Here is a 12,420-nt window from a genome sequence, read left to right as displayed (position 1 = left end):
TCTAGCAGCAGCAGTGGTTATTTTGTGATGTACCTGTTCTGGGCTGGTCTTTGTTCCAAATGCTTTACCTGTGTTAACTCATTAAATCCTCACTCCTGTCTGACAAGGCAGGGGCTGATGTTATCCGCATTCACAGAGGAGGGGACCAGGGTGTGGCAGAGTTAAGTAATTTGCCCTATATTACATAGCTAGCAAGCAGTGAAGCCAGGATTTCGCCAGCTGGTTTGGCTCCAGAGCCCTAAGTACTATGCATACTCTACCTATGTAGAATGTGTGCATTTACATAAATCTGCATTATATATGCGTATATTATGCATCCTCTTCCATCTTCCCCAAGTCTCCACAAGTTCCTATAGCACATTCTTTGTAATGGCAGCAGTACAGCCTACTGTATGCAAAGAGAGAAACTTATTGCTTGATGCTGAGCTCATTTGCAACGTTTCAGTATTATAAATCATGCTCTGGCAAAAGCTTAGTGGCTAAATCTTGACACACACCTATGATTGTTTTCTTAGAGCAAATTGTTAGATGTGGGACTGCTGGGTAGGGTGACCACCCATCCTGGTTTGACTAGGACCGAGGGGTTTCCTGGGAAATGGGACTTCCATTCCTAACCCAGGCAAGCCATGATGATTTTAGGTCACAAGAGATTTTTGCATCTGTTATTTGCAAAAATGTTCTGATGATTGCGACCCCTTAGGTGTAAGGCTGATGTAAAAATGAGAGAGGAAGAGAAGAGGGTCTGTCCAGATGGCCGTTGGGATTACCGTGGAGAGTTTGTATGTTTGTGTTCTGAAGGCATTGATTGGGGGCTTGAGGAGGGGATACAATGAAAGCCACAGGGACCGGTGAATACAAGGAGGACTTTGACATCAAGGCACAGAGTGTCAGAAGAATCAGAACCAGAAGAGGGCAGGGACAGCATCATGGCCGTTTCATGAAGCCAGAGCCAATGTGGCCAAGAACAGGGAAGCATGTTTGAGATGATGTCAAGACCTGTGTCAGTTTTGGTTTTTTTTCTTAAACACCTTTATTGGAGTATAACTGCTTTACAATGGTGTGTTCGTTTCTGCTGTATAACAAAGTGAATCAGCTATACGTATACATATGCCCCCATATCTCCTCCCTCCCTCCCTATCCCACGCCTCTAGGTCAGTTTTTTAAGTAACCAAGTGTACTGATCCATGCTGCACTCGCTTTTTCATCAGTTCATTTCAGCAAATATTTACTGAATGCCTCCTCTGCGCCTAGTACGCTGATGGTTGCTGGAGAGACAGAGGAGAATAAGTGTCTCTGAGAAAGTGATTTTCCAAATTTGTGGCAACCTCCTTGCCAGACACGCAGATCCTCATGTAGGCTTCACTTAGTCATTCATTAGACAAATATGTTTCTGGTCCCAGGCGTATGACAGGTTTCAAGGGATGTATAGCCTTTCTCCTGCTAAAAACCTTCTTAGGAGAAAATCTGTTTTCAGCTTTGGGGAAGAAACCCTTTCAAACCTAAGATCATCTTTAAGTATCTCAACTTACTTCAAGATACTTAAAATACTCCTTTCCTTGTTAAGAAGTTTTCAGAATCAAGGAGCAAGTAGAGAAGAATTTGGGGGCAAGTCCACGGAGAGCCCAGCCCCACCGTGGGAATAGCCAAACAGCCTCATGGAAGGAAGACCCAGATCTGTTCCTTTCCAGGTCTAAGCAACAGAGGAAGGACACCAGACGAGGAGAGATGTCCATGTTGCCAGGTTTGGGGAGTGGTGAGCAGCTAGTCAAGGACCAGGCTGATGCCTCGTAACAGTCTGCCCCATTAACGCCCTCCCTAACACTGTGCAGTCGGAGAGCCTACCAAGAGCATGATTTCCAAAGTGTAAATTTCTGACCCTACAGTTGCAGGAAAGGCAATTATTCTGATGAAGCTAATATTTATTAAGCATCCAGCAAGAACCAGGTTGTTTGTTCCAGAAAGACAGTTGGGCAGACACCTGATTTCATTAAGCTCTGCAAAGTAAGTATTAATATGTTAGTTTCTAAAAGTAGTGTTGAAGACTGCCCTACTTGGACCCCACCATAAAGTAATTGCAGTCCAGTCTCAAAGGGCTGGTTCAGTTTAGCACGTAGCCTTCCCAGCTTCCCTCCAACCCGGAGACCAGGGGACTCTGCCTGCTTTTCTCTGGCCACCAGGAGCCAGTCCAATGGCCCATCTCATCCTGGTCTCAAACAAGTACAGAGGTTCCTTCTTCTTTACAACTTGTCTACTGTGTGGCAAATCTGAGGGGTGGATCCCCCCATTCCCGCAGAGGGCTGGATGCTAGGGAGAGACTCAGGGACACCTGGGTTCTCCCATCTTCTTGGCATGGACTCTGCCCTATTGAGAACATTAAGAGCACAATCGGGTGAACTTTCTGTTACCGTCAGGTCATAATCAAAAGTGGCTCACAGGACCTGTGTGCAGATACTCCCAGGACAGTTGTGTACACACCGCATCACACCTGTTTGCATTCTTAACACCCTCACACCTTAGACTCCAAGCCTGCTCTGAGCCCCGTCTGTGCTCCTGGGTGCCTAGTGAACCTCCTGAAGAATGTTGCCCACGTGCGCCTGCCCTCAGGGACCTTGGAGGCACATGTCCTCCCAGTCACTGCAGTCAGAATGCCAAAGGCATCAGCATCTCTCAAAGCTGCAGAAGTGGCTGGAGACCTGGATCAAGATGCGGAGCTGAGAGCTCCCGTCCAGCTTGGAGCAGGGGCGCGTTAACCATGAGCCTGCTGTCCAGTGTCAGCTGATCCGCTGTCCTGAGAAGTCAGGAAATAATGACGACTCCTAATTATGAATATTTGTTGAGAACTTCATATATGCCACGTTCTGTTCGGGGTTGCATATTAACCCTAAGGGGTAGGGGACCAAGGCTTGCAGAGGCGAAGTCACTTGATCAAGATCTCACGGCTAATCAGGGACAGATCTGAGATGCCAAACCCAGGTGGGTGACCACCGTGCTCTCCTGCCTTTCCTGAACTTCACGAGAGGCCCCCAAATCCCAGCTAATGGCAGACATCTCGAATCACTTAATTTTTTTGTGTTTCAGAATGAGCTATAAATGGCTGGCATTTGAAAATCAAAATCGACATCATCAGAAGTATAAAAATAATGAGGTGGGTGGGAAATGGCACACTGCGTGTGTGAGCCATTTGCACAACGAAAGGAGGGGCCATTTAGAGCCAACAAAGAAAGGGCTTTTCTCCAGCCGCAGATAGAAAGCCATCTTCAGTGTTAGGGGAAGACAGATTTTAAGTAGTTACACTTATCGTAAGCTTCCTTTTGATCATGGCAAAAAGTTTTCCTTTAACGGGAGACTTTCTTATAAAAGGGAGAAAAGGTAGATAAAATAAGCTCGGCATTCTGGTGCAAATGATCTTTTCAGGAAGCCTGTCCTCGGCCCAGGGCCCGTGCTCTGCATCTACGCGTTCGCCTGCGTTTCGTGGGGCCTTTTCCAGAGCGGGGTCTCTGAGGCTGACCATCGAGGTGCGCCTTATTATCTCCCGGAAGCACATAATGTGTTGCAGCAAGTGACTGCATTACGGCAGGCCCCTAAATTGTATTTGGACAAAGAATAATTGAACACTGGACAGAATAACAAATGCCCTGGTCGAGTTTGCTTCATGGGTTTATCGTGTTGTATTAACATGATAGAAATATGAATACTTAAATCTTATCTCAGGTATAGTTTATAACTGCATTAATCATTTAGTGTATTATATATTTTTCATGTCAGTAAGATTGTGAGGAAAAGATTCAATTTTCACAGCACAGTCGGAGAGTGTGTTTTAGATAAGTAGGAGGCCAGGATTAAACCAATGCAACATGGCTTTCAATTGCAGACCCTATAAAGGGAAGGTTAGCATATATCAAGCAATATTAAGCAAGATCCTTCAGGCTTTGGAAAAAAAATCAGCAAGCCATTCGATGCCATCACCGTGTTTGCCTGAATCAGATAAACACTTACCGACTTTTTACTTATATGCGATCGGTCCGACTGGGCTGGCAAAACTGCCGTTCTTCCAGGCCTGATGCTCTGGACTTGGCAGTGTGTGTGCCAACTGCTGACTTCCTGTGCCCGTCTGGGCAGTGGCTGAGTGGTCTTTTTGATTTGGCGCTTGCTGGAAAGAGCCGTCACTGTCAGACGTGCTCTCCATCTCAAGGGAACGGTTCTTCCAGAAAGGCAGCCCTGGCAAAGACTTTGCGGGGGGGGGGGGCCGGTGCCTCCGTGTTTCTAAAATAACTGGGTGGGGAGGGAGGCTGCCTCCTTCCCTCTACAGGTGATAGATGACACATGGCTTCCTACCTGGCTAAGTCCTCAAGAGTCATGCCAGCATCACATTAAATCTCAACAGACATTCTTACTGGAGGACGCACAATTTTTCAGATTACCAGCTTCCATCCATTCTGATGAAAGGCTAAGATGGGAGAACTTTGTTTTTCAATATAAACTTTCTGAAATTTCAGTTCACCCCAGCTCCCCGGCAATGTCTTTCTAAAAACCTTATCAGAGGTTTGTCACGGTTGGTTGTGTCCTTTAAGCCCTTGTGTTTGCCCAGCAAAGGGAAGCAGCGGTCACGGCACAGAGTAACTTATTTCTCAAAGTTTAGGAAAAAATCAAAACAGCAGGCCATAGAATAGAAAGGTGAGATGCAAAGACACAAATCACTTCCCAGTCACAAAAATTGCCAAAAAATAGCAGCTTGCAGCTGTGCACAGCAGGGACAGAAAACATTAAACACATGTTAAATAACAAATAGGAGACTTAAATATAGCTAAAAATGGACCTTATTCTGAATAAATCATGCAAGCTGCATCTTAACCATCCTGAGGAATGTAATGGATCATGTGAAATCTGCCAAATTTGTATTTAAAAAAAAATCAATAGCGTGTGCCTCTGCTTTTAAAACGACATGCACTTCAGTTCGGGGAAGATGTTCTGTGCTCTGTCGTCCCCCACTGCCCCCCAGAAGCCCCCACCCCCCCACCGCCCATAAGACTACAGCTGGATTTAAGAAATTTCACTTTAGTTAAAGACAAGCAAGACATGCATTTGAATAAGTCTATTTTTTTTTTTTTGGTGGATAAAAACTATTTAACATTCACTTTGCACTGCCTTAGCATTTCACAAAATTGTTCCCTCTTTCTTTTGAACATGTAAAGGAGTTGGCTCATCTATTCTGAACCATTTTTTGAAAACCGCAGAAGTTCATTTCTCTGATACTTCTCATCCATTTTTAGCCTCCACTAAAACATAGCCATTGCCACTCGGCCAAAGAGGCTTTATCCTCTCTCCTTCACTGTCTGGGGAAGAGGGGGGTGCATTTGCCTTTTATGATGAGAAGGCCAAATAAATCTCCAAGCAGAGTATTCAAATCAATCCTGCTGGCAAGTCTCCTTCTCTTGAAATGTTTGCTGCCTCTATATTTCTGTCTTCAGATTATTTTCAAGTCCTTTGGCTTCCCTTCGTCACGGAGGGCCATATTCTGGTTTATCCCACGTGTGCGTCTCTTCGGAGATTAGTGTACCTTTAATGACATGAGAGAGGACTTTGATGAGAAACTTCTTAACTCTGCCTTTATTTTGTCACAATACCACATTTTTGGCTTCAACCGCTACACACACACACACACACACACACACACAAATTCACGTGAATGCACATGTATCTATTTCTTGAAGGAAAGGTAGCCCGTGGTCTTGCACTTCCCAAGGCAGTGCAATTACATTGCTGTTTGATGTATTTCTTTGGTCATCAATAATCAGTAACCAGGGAATCCAGCGTGAGGGCTGGGGTACGCTGAGGGGAGCAACCTGAGAAAGTAGAGGCGCTCCTTGCCCACCTGCCCTCCGTGTGAACCAGGGGCAGCCTGCACTGACACCAGCCTTTGTGCCTAGCATTTTCTCCCAGAGTTCTATTTTCATTCAGAATATTCATAATACTCTCTTAGCATGAACAGCAAATCCGTGGCTTTGAGGGCAAAAATATACATGTGTGTAAAGAGAAGCAGAGGAAAAAAAAAATTAAGAAACAGGAAGTAAGTCAAGTGCTGCCGGAGAGCATGGAGGGGTACGCTGAGAATCCTCCCCAGGCTGCTCTGCCCCAAGCCGTCCTTTCTCAGCTCCTACAGGGAGCATTTCCACCGAGCTGTGCTCAGACAGGGGCTCTCCAAAGTCAGTAATGCTCTGATGTACTGAGAAGTCATAAATATGGAATACGGCACCGCTGCTCTATTTCCTGTATTTCAAGGATATGGGTGGAATTACAGATGGTGGTATAAATAGTGATGAAAAAGGGAGAAAGAAATGTAAAAAGGAAGGAAGAAAGGAAGTCTGGTAAAAAAGAAGGAAAGAAAGAAACAAAAGAAGGGAAGGAAGAAAGGCAGAAAAGGAAGGAAGGAAGGGAGGGAGGGAGGGAGGGAGGGAGGGAGGGAGGAAAGAAGAAAGAATTTGATGTTTAGCTTAGAAGTCATTTAGCATCCAGTTGCCCCAGAAATATTTCCAGGAGAGGAGCCAATGGATGAGCACCATCTTCTCATTGGCAATAGTGAGGAGAGAAGATGGGTTTACCTAGGCAGTGATAGCCCCTCCTTAGAGAAAGGTCTGGTCCTCTATGGCTGTGGGAAATCAGTTGGGTTTGCTCCTTTGCCCTCCCACCATCGGCCACAAAGAAAATTCCCAAGCTGCTAGCCACCCCTCAGTATTCCCCACAGGCAAATTATTTTTGAATTTTCCTGTGGGGGATTAGCTCAAAAGGAAGCAGCAGAAAACTATTGTTTGCAAGGTTGGTGGCCCACCTCAGCACGGCCCTATTTTTTTTTTTTTTTTTTTTTTTTTTTTGCGGTTCGCGGGCCTGCTCCCTGCTGTGGCCTCTCCCGCCGCGGAGCACAGGCTCCAGACGCGCAGGCTCAGCGGCCATGGCCCACGGGCCCAGCCGCTCCGCGGCATGTGGGATCCTCCCGGATCGGGGCACGAACCCGTGTCCCCCGCATCGGCAGGCGGAGTCTCAACCACTGCGCCACCAGGGAAGCCCAGCACGGCCCTATTTTAAGACCATACAAAAAAAAGAAAGAAAAAGAAAAAAAGGAAATGGAGTGTGTTTGCAGCAGAAAAGCCAAAGCAAAGCTGAATAGGTTAATAAGGTAACATCTGAAATGTACCATTATTAAGACTCTATTTCTGACTTTCCTCCCCTCCCCCATTTTGAATCCCCAGTAACGCACTTGCTTGTATGATTTCGTTTGGTTTTAATGGTCCTGGAGATTTGGGGTTCATCTTTGGCTTTGTGTGCTTTTTTTAATCTGTTCCTTTCTCTTATAATATTCCTCCTCTAACTTGCCCGATGTGATTCATTTCTTTAAGATCTTGTTTTATTTTTAAGTCATCAATTACTCAAACTTCTTGGGCCTATCTATCCTCAGCCATCTGGACCCCATACCTTATTTTAAAGCATGTTCAAATAATGACAACCTTCTTTTCTCAATTAATTTATGGGCTGCGGGGACCATTTTTCATTTGTTATCATGCACTTCCATTTGATCTCGCCTATCTTTCTTCTGCATCTGCAACCATGGAGTATAAATCTTCCCCTCCAGCATTGTCATGGTGTCCAAGATATATAGGTATAACTCCCTATTAGTTCCACAAAACTGACCTTAATTTCTAAAAATGGTATCAGATGTGAATAAAGTTTGGTAAGATGATTTGTTCTGATTTACTTTGTACCACTTATCTTTGAGTTTTCTTCCTAGTTTTCTTTTATCTAATTTAGACAGTAGAGTCTTGCAAGCCGGGTTACGATTTATCCATTACCTTCCTGCCAATGCTGCTCCTTGGAGAGATAGGGCTGGGAGATTTTAGGCTGTGGATAATAATAATGTGGCCTGTGGACATGCTTGAGGTTGGTTTGTGTTGTTTTCTATTTTATTCAAGCTGACCTCCAAGCTTCAATCTCTTTCCTATTTTGGAAATGTGAAGATTTTCCAACAGCATGCCTGTATCAAGCTATTAGATACTGGATCTGAGACTTGCACAAGAAAATTAAGCATGCAGATCCAAATATCTCTTCTCTTCTGATGTTCAGTGGACAAATAGGAGTATTGGAAAGACCAGTTCTCTCACCAACCATTAGGAATGGCTGCTTTTGGATGTCTGAGGGGCTGTGACTTACAAAACAGAATCTGTGTGTGTGTGTGTGTGTGTGTTTTTGTGTGTGTTTTGTTTTACATAAACAGACTTCTGTCCAAACTAAGGAGTGCCAATTAAGCAAAAACCATGGCCAGATGTTTATTAACACTTCTCAGGTTCACGGGATTTGGAGAGTGTGCAGTTTTCATGGACTAATTTGAGAAGGGAAGCACCTTTATTGGAATAATGGCCAATTATAATTGTCGACTTTGCCTATTGCTTTTCGTGCTGGTGGAGCTGGGGGAGGGGGTCCCTCTTGGTGGAGAGGTGAAGTTCCTGGCTTATTCTGGCGCAGCTGGCTCTGGAGGCACCACGGATTTGGGTGTGGCTTTTGAGCCACATGCAGGCGCAGCATGGAGTCGTGAAACACACCACACAGACACACAAAATGAACCTGTCAGTTTGTTATGCAGAACGAGTTTTTATTTTGTTCTGTTTTTTAATCACATTTTGAGTTTACCTGGTGCTCACCTTCATGGGCACCTCTTGATGTGGGGGCAATCAGAGCGAACCCTTTGCCAAGCAGTGGAGCATCTCTGGAATGCCAGCGAGTGGTGAGACAGGAAGAAGGGCTGTCAGGCCTCAGCATGGTGACTTCACTTGGGGCCCAGATTCAAACTGTGGAGTAATAAAACTGAATAGCACCATATAAAACTCCACGTTTCATAAGACAAATATTGCTCTATGCATTCATGTCCCTTGCACTATATTAACTGTAGGAAGAAATGGAAACAGTTTTAGTGACCCCCTGGGACCTATAAAGGCTATTTCTGAGTCTGAATCTTGCTGTTTAATTTAATCATTTATTATATTAATATTCAAATGGGCTGCATCTTATTAGCTACTGCAAAGATGTTAGACTGTCTGAAATAAATACCTAATTATGCTTTTGAAGACAGGGGTTCTAAAGACTTTGGTATGTTTGTGCTAATAGAACAGTTCATTTGCAGATTTTTCTGCAGAAATCAGCAGTTTGAGGCTTTTTTCCCCTCTCTTTTAAGAAAATAAAAACAAGGATTGAATATACATTGAGAGGTTTCAATAGCAGTTCCTAGTTCCACCAGCTCCCAAGCCTCCTTGGAACTAGGGTTTTTGTTCTCCGTGCCCAAGTGAGGGTCCACCTTGGAAGGACCAGCTCTCTCAGCTCAATGACACATTAATACAATTAAGTGTTTTAACCAAATGACTATGAAAATAGATAGTTCAAAGGAAAAAAAAATAGATATCCTCTAGAAAATATATTTTTTGAGTTCAACATGCTTTTATTTTTTAACATGACTGTTTCATTATTTTCTATCTGCCTTTCAGTCTCTCTCTCTCTCCCTCCCTCTCTCTTTCTCTCTCAATTCCCAGTGCAAAATCAAAATCTTATGTAGGTCATTGATTTTTACATCCACAGACAATGGACACCAGCAACTTGGAGAAATCAGACTGTGCCATTTGGAGATACTGCGCAAAACAAGAAGCCAGCACACCCTGGGGGAGGGGCGTGGGGAGCGCACACCCGCGGTGTCTCCTCGGGGTGTGTTTGGGGCCAGAAGCTGGCGGGATCCATACGGAGTCCGTTTTCCTAATGCCGAGCATTAGCTTCATGAGGATGGATTATGCCGCTGGCGTAATATACACAAACGGTGATGATAAATTCTAAACTAAATGTATACACTGCATTTGGAGCAGTGGAGAAATTAGTGGTAAGTGCAAAAGTTACAGTCTGAGAAACTGGGAATTACACGTTACTATCTTTCTAAAGTAACTGCCTCTGGATTTGCAATCACTTTTTTTTTTTTTCCTAAAATTACTGAAATGGTATACCTGTTACTATCCAATTATCTGCTTCACTTTTTTTTTTTTTTTTCGAGATGAATATTAGAACCAAAGGTTAAAGCCCTGCGCGAGTGGCCAAACGACTGCTCCCTAGTCAGGGGCAGTCTCAGTTCCCCCTCGCTGACCTCCGTTTAACCTTTAAATTGACCTAGAACGAGTTTATTTTCCTTCTCCTCACATGGATGGCTGTCCCAGGAGAGGGGACCCCTCTTTTCCTGGGTGGATAATTACATTGTGGCTGAAATTTGCTTTCAACTGCACAGCGCTCAGTGTCATCCCTTGTTGTGTTGACAAGTCTCCTGCAGGCTCGCCTGCACACAGCCTGCACTGTCGCTGCCCCCAAACCACGTCCGTCGTCTCCACCATCCATCCCTTCCGTTCCATCCTCACACCTGCTGCATATCCGGTCCTGGTCGGCTGGTGGCGCTGTGTACACAGGCCACTGGGAATCACAGCGGGCCCTAAGGCTTTGCCCACAGGGAGCTTGCTTTCTGGCGGGATGGTCACAATTGTTGAATTTTGATCTGCTGTGATCTTTAGGCTGTCTGTCTTCCCGGTAAAGGAGGCCAGGCTGCAGCTGGGATGGTGGGAGGAGGAACAGGGAACAGGGCTGTGAGCCGTCAATCAATGGGCGCCATCCTCCATGCCTCTCCAGAAACCCAGAGGAAGCACAAGCCCTGGGCGAAAGGATTCACACTTAACTTATGGGTCGAGGGAGCCTGCAGTGAAATCTCCAACAAGCCCATTGAGGGCTCTGAGGGACCACAGGGTCTGGGGCTGGAGACCTAAGTAGATCAGGGCTGCTTGGAGCATGCTTGGCCTTTCCCCAAACCTCAGGCCAGGGCACCACATCACCTGCATCAAAAACCCCAAGGACATCCCCAGGAGCTGAGATGCCTCATGGTGGCCAGGCTTGAAAGTTCTCTGTGGGATCCCCTGCATTTCCCATGGAGCCTTTCTAAGGCAAATAAATAATGGAAGACCTAGTCAGGTGTACCAGGAACAAGAGGACCCACGGGGCCAATGCCCAGGCTGCCCGGGGGAGGACGAGGGAGGTGGGGTTGGGAGTGCAGGCAGAGGGTGTTCCTTCTGTTCCCAGTGGTGCTGATGGCTGGGGGAGGAGGTGACGGGAGCTCCCCTTCCTGACCTCCTGATTTCCCTCCAGAGTCAGAGAGGGGCAGTGTCCGCAGAGCCACCCCCGCCTCCATCCCACACATAACAAAAGGTTGAGCAGGTACCTATACATGCCAGGGGGCTAACTGACTTGTTTCATTAATGGGCTTAACTGGTGTATCCCGTCCTGCATGTCCTTGGTCTCCCATCATGTGTGGCCCCACTCAGAAGGCCCTCTCACATGGCTTCCTGGACTCCCCAGTCTGAAGTAGATTCTCTTCCAACTCTCCATCCCATCACTGATCCCAAATTTCTTATTCTTTTATTTATTTACTTGTTTATTTCTTCTTCTCTGCACGGAATTGCAAACCCTTCAAATAAGGAAACCAGATTGTTAATGATTTCACAAAATGAAATTGCAGGGCCCCTTGCTTAAAAGTTTTTAAGAATTTCAAGACGGTGACATCAGAGCATTAAACCAGTGAGCAGGGGTCCTGTGTGATAGCACAGGTCACAGATCCTTGAAGCTACCCTGGATGAGACCTTGTCCAGTCCTGACTAGTTCACTGCTGGGTCTAGCATACTGCCTGGAACACGGCAAATACTCCACGCATCCCGGCACCACTCACCCTGCCGGCGGCACCCTTGCTTTCCTCATTACTTGATGGGACCAGGCAGAGAAGCCTGGTCTAGGGGATAAGCCCATGGGGTAGATGCTTCACGAGAGCAGAATCCAGGTCTCTGTCTCATCACCACTGGATCTCCCAAGGTGAGGCAGAGTGCATTCCACTAAATACTAGTTGAATGAATGAACGGATCAGTGAACGGGTGAATGTCCACAATATCTGAAGCACTATGGGGCTCAGAGAGAAGAGAGATTACTTCCATTGTGGGAGATGAGACAGAACTGCAAGGGGAGAAGGAGCTCTATTTCCAATACCAAGTGGACTTGAGTCGGAGAGAAGTGGGCATTCCAGACAGAGGTGGGGAGTGTGGGGCTCCAGCTGTGCTCTACGGGCAGAGGGAGGGCCCTGAGCAGGAATGCGGCAGGGGTGCTCCCACGTTCCGAGCCAGCCCTCCTTTCCTCTCCAGCCAGAGTTGAGACTCCCTGGGAGGGCTTCCCCAACAGCAGTGTGAAACAGGTTCAGTCCAGGGTTGGGACCAGGATGCTCTGACGAAGCCAGCAGACCAGGCGCTGAGCTCTGGGAGCTAGTGTGCCCGGGACCTTGGCTCCCCAGAACCAGCAACGAGCTGGGCACCGTCTGTT

Source organism: Orcinus orca, chromosome 20, assembly GCF_937001465.1.
Source record: "Orcinus orca chromosome 20, mOrcOrc1.1, whole genome shotgun sequence".
NCBI lineage: Eukaryota > Metazoa > Chordata > Mammalia > Artiodactyla > Delphinidae > Orcinus > Orcinus orca.
Note: the sequence above shows the minus strand (reverse complement) of the source record.